The sequence below is a fragment of the Pinus tabuliformis genome, chromosome 7 (genome assembly GCF_031772625.1).
Source record: "Pinus tabuliformis cultivar Carrire ecotype Pingquan chromosome 7, CPIR1, whole genome shotgun sequence".
Lineage (NCBI taxonomy): Eukaryota > Viridiplantae > Streptophyta > Pinopsida > Pinales > Pinaceae > Pinus > Pinus tabuliformis.
The window spans coordinates 1,385,705,584-1,385,712,515 of record NC_142293.1 but is presented as its reverse complement, the minus strand read 5'-3'; positions in this window follow the sequence as shown (position 1 = coordinate 1,385,712,515).

Below are 6,932 nucleotides of genomic sequence, written 5' to 3'. Positions count from 1 at the left end.
TTACACAACACTTTGTCTTGCTTCGTCAAGTACTTAAGCTTCAATGCTTTCCTCATACAAAGGTAGCCTGTTGATCCATTCCCCTCACAAGTTGCTCACCCAAACTTGGTCCAGCTGCAGGCTAAGTAGTTTCCTAGTGAAATTTACGCATTTCTAGAGGGAAACCAACCTTCCCTCCAAGAATTGTGCAATCCTCTCTAACAGCCTACTGGGCTCCAAGATTTCGCAATCCTGCCATCCAACCCTCCCAACAAGATTTGCGTAAATTTTCCTAGCAACAGGTTGTTTAGCCCAAGATTTGTGCAAATTTGGGCAGCAGTTAGCTGCTCTGCCTAGAAATTGTGCAAATCTCTTGGGAAGTCAGCCCAGCTCCTAGCTAGAAATGTGCATTTTTCTCCAGCAGTCTCTTGCATGTGCAGCTGAGTTGATCAGTTCCCTCTGGGATTGAGCAAAACAAACTTGCATGCATGGGATGCTTCTCCCAAGGCAGCATGCAAAGGCATCCCTTGTTTCAGGGATCTACGTTTAGCAGTTGGAGGTTACATGCAAGGAGAAATTCTGAAACCTCCCACAAAGTGTTACTTCCCTTAGATTCATGGCATGCGCGTCACAACCTTGATGTTATCAAAAATCATCAACCAGGCACTACGGATCTCATTCCTCACATCAACCTTACAGCTCTGACATCCCATGTCACATCTAGGATTAGTCAGCACATTTAACTTAATTGTTTTGTGGTAAGTACTCTTCCCATGCCTTGTGCTACATTTCTGTCGCTTTTTGTGTTTTTTCTTATGGGAGTATTGTTTTCTTGATTTCTTTGAATGCTTGTTGTCGTTTACATGTATACTAGCTTTTCCTATCTCTATCTTAGTTTTTGTTGCTATCTCACTGTTGTCGCATGCATGAATCTATTTTGCATGGACATTCGCCCAACCGACGAACTGTCTCACCCACATGCATGTTGATCTGTTTGCTAAATCTTTCATTCATTTTTTGCATGCACCGTTAATCACTTCTGCTATCACTTAGTGTCTCCATGCATTCACTGACTTACTTGTTTTCAGTTGCTCGTCGGAGAGTCGGGCCAACCTTGGCTCGGGCTCTGCCCTCACCAAGGCTACATTGCGCAATCTAGGAAAGGAAGGCTCACCTTCCTATCCAGATTTTCGCATTCCTTCCCAGCACTAACCTCTAGGACTATTTTGTGCATTTCTGGAGGATAGTGGCTGCTTGGCCCAAGAAATTGCGAAAATTTGTCCCTAGGCCAGCAGTCCTTCCCAAGAGTCTGGTAGATGCTACACCTTACACCAAGCTAGTGTGAAGCCAAGATGAGCTGAGAATTGAACAATACTTCCGGAGGTGTTAGACTCATTTTTCATGAACAAGGTCCATTTAGAAAGTTGGAGTTCTACCAATGTGTCGCCAAGTGTTGTAGTAGCTACAACCACCCTCCAAATTTTTTCCTTAGCCCATTTTGGAGCCTCCCTACCAACCTTACACAACACTTTGTCTTGCTTCGTCAAGTACTTAAGCTTCAATGCTTTCCTCATACAAAGGTAGCCTGTTGATCCATTCCCCTCACAAGTTGCTCACCCAAACTTGGTCCAGCTGCAGGCTAAGTAGTTTCCTAGTGAAATTTACGCATTTCTAGAGGGCAACCAACCTTCCCTCCAAGAATTGTGCAATCCTCTCTAACATCCTACTGGGCTCCAAGATTTCGCAATCCTGCCATCCAACCCTCCCAACAAGATTTGCGTAAATTTTCCTAGCAACAGGTTGTTTAGCCCAAGATTTGTGCAAATTTGGGCAGCAGTTAGCTGCTCTGCCTAGAAATTGTGCAAATCTCTTGGGAAGTCAGCCCAGCTCCTAGCTAGAAATGTGCATTTTTCTCCAGCAGTCTCTTGCATGTGCAGCTGAGTTGATCAGTTCCCTCTGGGATTGAGCAAAACAAACTTGCATGCATGGGATGCTTCTCCCAAGGCAGCATGCAAAGGCATCCCTTGTTTCAGGGATCTACGTTTAGCAGTTGGAGGTTACATGCAAGGAGAAATTCCGAAACCTCCCACAAAGTGTTACTTCCCTTAGATTCATGGCATGCGCGTCACAACCTTGATGTTATCAAAAATCATCAACCAGGCACTACGGATCTCATTCCTCACATCAACCTTACAGCTCTGACATCCCATGTCACATCTAGGATTAGTCAGCACATTTAACTTAATTGTTTTGTGGTAAGTACTCTTCCCATGCCTTGTGCTACATTTCTGTCGCTTTTTGTGTTTTTTCTTATGGGAGTATTGTTTTCTTGATTTCTTTGAATGCTTGTTGTCGTTTACATGTATACTAGCTTTTCCTATCTCTATCTTAGTTTTTGTTGCTATCTCACTGTTGTCGCATGCATGAATCTATTTTGCATGGACATTCGCCCAACCGACGAACTGTCTCACCCACATGCATGTTGATCTGTTTGCTAAATCTTTCATTCATTTTTTGCATGCACCGTTAATCACTTCTGCTATCACTTAGTGTCTCCATGCATTCACTGACTTACTTGTTTTCAGTTGCTCGTCGGAGAGTCGGGCCAACCTTGGCTCGGGCTCTGCCCTCACCAAGGCTACATTGCGCAATCTAGGAAAGGAAGGCTCACCTTCCTATCCAGATTTTCGCATTCCTTCCCAGCACTAACCTCTAGGACTATTTTGTGCATTTCTGGAGGATAGTGGCTGCTTGGCCCAAGAAATTGCGAAAATTTGTCCCTAGGCCAGCAGTCCTTCCCAGCTGAAATTATGCCTTGCGCAATCCCAGCAGTCAGTAGCCAGATTGGACTATGTATTGCGCAGTTCCAGCAGTCAGTCAGTCTCCCAGCAACCCAGACTGTGCCTTATGCAGTCTTGGCAGTCAGTCTCCTGACCTCCCAGCCAAAATTGCGCAACCTTCATTATCATGCACCCACATATGTTGCAAGTTAGTTCTCATCTTCATTTTGGATTTTTATGATAGATTGCTTTCCATTAGCATTGCCATGTCTTTAGGTATCCCAGGTGTTCATCTTCCTCTCAGTAGTACAGGCACAATGGTTTCTAGGAGAGCAGAGACGAAGACACCATTTAGAGAACACTTGGGGATGTAGTCGATCAAATGTCCATGGACTTGCCTACCCACGAAGACATCAAGTTGTTCATAGACAAGGACATCAAGCAGTAGCATCACAATGAGCAGCATCATGAATAGCAACTGAAAGCAACATACCGAATGTAGTGAACGCAGGGAATGCAACAAACACAACAAATGCAGCAAACATAGCAAATGCAATGTATGCAAGAGGAAGGTTGTTGACAACACAAGGGAAGAACAAAGTTGCAAGCTCAAGATGATGAAAGCAACTTTGGAGACTCAGGCTATGGGGTGATGGCACTACATGATGATCGCGCAAAGACAGAGAATGGAACAAAGAAGGAGTTGCATGTGCTGAGATAGCAACTCAAAGAAGAACATGAAGCTGCATAGACGGACAAGTGAGTTGCAGCAAGGAAAAGAACAGCAGTGGGCGTAACATGAACTCACGAATGAAACTGAGCCCGTACAAGTTAAATATCCATCTCGACAGCTGGCAAGGAGTAGACATGGTGAGCAGTGTTGTTTATCACATGCAAGGGATTCAGCAGCATGCATGCTATTGTGTGCACGCATGCAATCCAACCCATTAAACACGCTCACCAAGGCGAAGACAAGAAGCAAGTCCAACTGGAGTTGAACATGTACTTCGGAAAGTTGATGCACATGACCACCAACACACACTTGAAGATTAGCATGGACATTATGCATCAGTGTGTTTTCGTTTCAGCCACACCCAAGAAGACCATGCACATGATAGTACATGAGTTGGATGAAGGGGCCGAACCAATGTAGTGGTTGCAATGAAGGCAAGAGTTCGCTTCAACAAGATGTCACCATGAGGTGCATGCACACCATCACAGATGGCCAAGCTTGGCATCATCTCACCACCTTCACCATCATAAGCATGTCAAAGAGTTGGTCTCACCACAGCGGGCCAAGTGTTAGTCATGTCTTGCTTGGCTTGCTCAAGCCATGTTGTCTCACATGAGTACATGTGCATTGTAAAGTTGAGTCATGTCATGTGCAAGTCAAGTGTCAATAGTTGGACGTAACTGTCATAGAGTAAGTGAAGAGTCATGAGGGTAGTTGAACTGTCACAAAGGGGAATGTCAAGGGTCACCACACCCTTTGCTATAAATAGTCCCTCATAATTCATTGTAAAGGCTTTTGGTCATCCAAACTTCTACTAAGACTATTTTAAAGAAGGATTGGAGAGTATTGTAACGCGCGTTGGCTTCTCCACTACATGGAACTAGTACATCTCTTTGGAGGAGCAGGCAATGTGGCTGTAATGTTCCACTATTGGGGTTAGCAGGTTTACATGGATGTATTGTATGATTGTGACTTACACTTCTTTAGATAATAAGAGCCAGCACATTTTCATGCATATGTTGTTATTGTAGTTGGATTGCTCTAGTTGCTTTAATGATATGTGTTGTTTAACTTATGTACTTGTGTATGAACTGATTTACATGAAATTATATGAATCTTGTTGTTGATGTGTTGCATATGTTGTTAATGTTGTCACTATTCATGTCAACTACTCTCCTAGACATCAGACAAACCTTCCACTTGAACCTTGCTATAACAACCGTCACATTCATCTTAGACTGATCCGTGAGTATTATACGTGTTATCTTACCTTGTATGATGTGATTGTTGCATCCTAATGGACTGCTCCACCAGAAGCTATGCATGTCCTTTGTGTTGTGTGTTCCTAGCCGAGTTGGGACTGATCCCTTTCAACCTAGAACTCAACTTCACCTCCTTCCCCTTTTGAAGTGTTGGAACCTCTCATACACCTTCCTTGACTCACTGCATCAGTCACACCCTTGTTGCTAACAGAATTATTATACTTGCCTCTATGCGACACCGCAGTCAAGGCATTACTTTACAACCCACTGCTGGGACCCCTATACCAAACGGTCTGAGGTGTAATTGGGACTTCTTACCAGGGAGATCCCCTTGACATGTTGTCAGGTCCAACACCGTCAACCTATACCTTTGTTAAAATTGTGATTATTACTATTGTCTATGGTTGTTTAATCTAGTACAATGGATCATCTAGTAGATTGTAGAGAAAGGTCCACTCTACAATCATGGTGATCATGTTTCCTTTTATAAATTGATTATTAGTAATGTTACTTTATGTTCTTTGTTGTCGTTGACAAATCACTTTTTTATTTTTTATTAAATTTCATGATTTAATTTCTAAATATTCCATTATTTGTGATTTAATTGTTTTCATGCATTGGGTGGTGAAGATTCCTTTCCATTTTGCAAGATTGGCATTTTCTAGTTATGACTATGAAAAGGTTGTTAATTAGTTTTCAAATATTTAAATTATAGAAATACAATAGGTTGAATTAATTTATCAACATAAAATTTATTTATAAGAAGTGGAATTATTTTAGTAAGTTGTACATTTCAGTGGAATCATTTTAATAGTTTCTATGTAAACTTCCTAAGATAGTATAGTTAATCTAATTGTTGAATTTTCTAAAGTTGATTCATTAAATTAGTTTTTATCTAAACTTTTAGAACTAGTATAATTAAGACAATCATTGTACAATTTATTGTTAGCATAGTTTAGTAATTGCTTCAAAAAATTATGTTAGCTTAAAAGAATAGAGAACAAAAGAAAATCCCTCCAAGTAATTAATATTGGTATAGCTAAAGTAATTTAAGAGTCCAGTAATGCATATATAGTGCACAACAATTTGAAAATTCTTACACTCTCAAGTTAAAGACTAAAGTATATTATGGTAATCATTAATTTGGTAATTCAAATGTTGTTAGAACCTGCCAATTTTTTCCATCATTGATCAGGAGCATGCCAATTTTTTTGGTCTTTTAATTTGCATTTGTCTTCGGAAAAGATTTTTCCAAAAGATACTAAAACAATATTTTATATTCAATATAACATTTTAGTGCATGTTTTTTCCATTTTTAATAAGCATGAATGAGGAAGAGAGATAAATTTGGAAGGTTTCTTCCTAAATATCCTCCCATCTCCAATTCTAGAAAATGAAGAAAACAATAAGATACTACTTCAACCTTCCATACTGTTAAATATGAACATGTGGTTAAAGTTGAAGAAGAACCGCTAGACTTTTATCTTTAGGGATTTTGAAGTTCTAAAATGAAATATAAATATGTTGATTCAAGACTCAATACTTTGTTCAACAATGGAGATAGATAGGAAGGACATGAGGAGGAAATACATGAATGAAGGAATGTTAATAATGAAGAAGAATGTGATGAACCTTCTTTTCCTATCAAATAGATTTCTGTTGAGACTAAAATGAAAAATAAAAATCCTACCATTCTTCTATTATTTTATGTGTTTTCCGTAGAATATATAAACACCTTTTGTTTGAGTTTCAAGTTGTGTCGAACATATGAATATAAAAGAGAGTCTAAAGCGTAAATTCATTACGCAACTGAAAAGTTGTATGTAGATTTTGTGTAGTAGAGTAAGTAATTAGTAATTGTTTTATTTATATATAAATGGTGATTTACAATTCTTTGTGGTGGTGTGCCGTTATAGGCATTGACTGGCCACGAAGATAAAAGGTCACAAATTTTGACTCCATGTCTCTTCATAATTGAATGAGACATTAATTATTTTAATTATTTAATATTTTATTTTAATATTTACTATTTTATTCATTCTAATTAATGGTTATGAATATTTTTTTCATATAACATTCTCACCCCCTTTAGAGATGCTTTGTCCTCAAAGAACAACTAGAAGGGTCTTCTCTCGTCGTACATTGTTGTGATGGAATGGCTTCCCTTTGTTGACTAGT